The following is a 457-nucleotide window of genomic DNA, read 5'->3' on the forward strand; positions in this document are numbered from 1 at the left end:
TATATACACTTATGTATGGATGTATATATTTAGGAGTGTATTTCTGTTTCGCTATTTCTTTTAGTCAAAAATATGTTTATCTTCCGTTGTGTTTTTGCAACGATTTTTCCATCAGTCAACAGAGTTATGATTGAATTTAACAAATTCTTTTGTTTTTTCATATTTTTTAATGACTTGTATATTTATGTATGTGATTTGCAATACCTTCAAACGCACAGAAAGAAACGTATATTACCACTTCGGTTCGTATTTACACCCGTAAATGTATATAAATATCCACTTGTTCATATGTTTATGTAAAACTATACATATATTGTGAATGTGCGTATATACGTATACATTGAGCAAATATTTATCTGAATATAATATTCAGTTAACAGAGTGACTCATACAGTAAAACATACACTCACTCACACACGCACACCAAACACACATATGTATATATATATATATATAT

Source organism: Octopus bimaculoides, chromosome 3 (assembly GCF_001194135.2).
Source record: "Octopus bimaculoides isolate UCB-OBI-ISO-001 chromosome 3, ASM119413v2, whole genome shotgun sequence".
Lineage (NCBI taxonomy): Eukaryota > Metazoa > Mollusca > Cephalopoda > Octopoda > Octopodidae > Octopus > Octopus bimaculoides.